Here is a 286-nt window from a genome sequence, read left to right as displayed (position 1 = left end):
TCAAAAACTGACACAACAGAGATCCGACCAATTAATCATCATCGTCATCTCCAAACACGAAATTTCGAGAGAAAAAAAAATCTTACCGCAAATCAATTCAAACAAACAACAATTTAAACTTAATAAAAAACATCAAACGGATTCAGCATCAGCGGAAAAATAAAAAGAAAAACACTCATCGGTCTCCAAATATTACAAAAAAAAAAAACCTAAAAATCCTCTAGAGTACAACAAAATATTTACATTCAGGCTCTCGACCGATCAAGCGCAAGCCTCTCGCCTCGGC

Source organism: Asparagus officinalis, chromosome 8, assembly GCF_001876935.1.
Source record: "Asparagus officinalis chromosome 8, Aspof.V1, whole genome shotgun sequence".
Lineage (NCBI taxonomy): Eukaryota > Viridiplantae > Streptophyta > Magnoliopsida > Asparagales > Asparagaceae > Asparagus > Asparagus officinalis.
The sequence above is the reverse complement of the archived record's forward strand: the minus strand, read 5'-3'. Positions refer to the sequence as shown.